Here is a 562-nt window from a genome sequence, read left to right as displayed (position 1 = left end):
AAACAATAAACTCAAAATATGATGATGGTTTCCAGCAAAATACTCTCTTCACTTCAGTGTCTCACTCTTTTATATCTCTTTACAGTTACTTTTGCTTCCACTGAGGAAGCAACTGCCCTCTTGAAATGGAAAGCAACTTTCAAGAACCAGAATAATTCCTTATTGGCTTCATGGACGCCAAGTTCTAATGCATGCAGGGACTGGTATGGAGTTAAATGCTTTAATGGTAGGGTAAACACGCTGAATATTACAAATACTAGTGTCAGTGCTACACTCTATGCTTTTCCATTTTCATCTCTCCCTTTTCTTGAGATTCTTGATCTTAGCATGAACAATTTCTCTGGCACAATTCCACCTGAGTTGGTAATCTCACAAATCTTGTCTATCTTAACTTGAATAGCAATCAGATTTCAGGAACAATCCCACCACAAATTGGTTCACTAGCCAAGCTTCAGATCCTCCGTATATATAAAAACCATTTAAATGGCCTCATTCTAGGAGAAATAGATTACCTAAGGTCTCTTACTAAGCTATCTTTGGGTACAAACTTTCTTGATGGTTA

General features: G+C 37.2%; 1 pseudogene; it reads left to right on the top strand.

Moving 5' to 3' along the window:
* Nucleotides 1-7: 7 nt before the first annotated feature.
* Nucleotides 8-562, top strand: part of LOC107059116 (probable leucine-rich repeat receptor-like protein kinase At1g35710) — a 4,165-nt pseudogene continuing 3,610 nt past the window's right edge.

The sequence above is a fragment of the Solanum tuberosum genome, unplaced genomic scaffold (genome assembly GCF_000226075.1).
Source record: "Solanum tuberosum cultivar DM 1-3 516 R44 unplaced genomic scaffold, SolTub_3.0 scf00840, whole genome shotgun sequence".
NCBI classification, from domain to species: Eukaryota; Viridiplantae; Streptophyta; class Magnoliopsida; order Solanales; family Solanaceae; genus Solanum; species Solanum tuberosum.
Note: the sequence above shows the minus strand (reverse complement) of the source record. Positions and strands in the feature narration are given on the sequence as shown.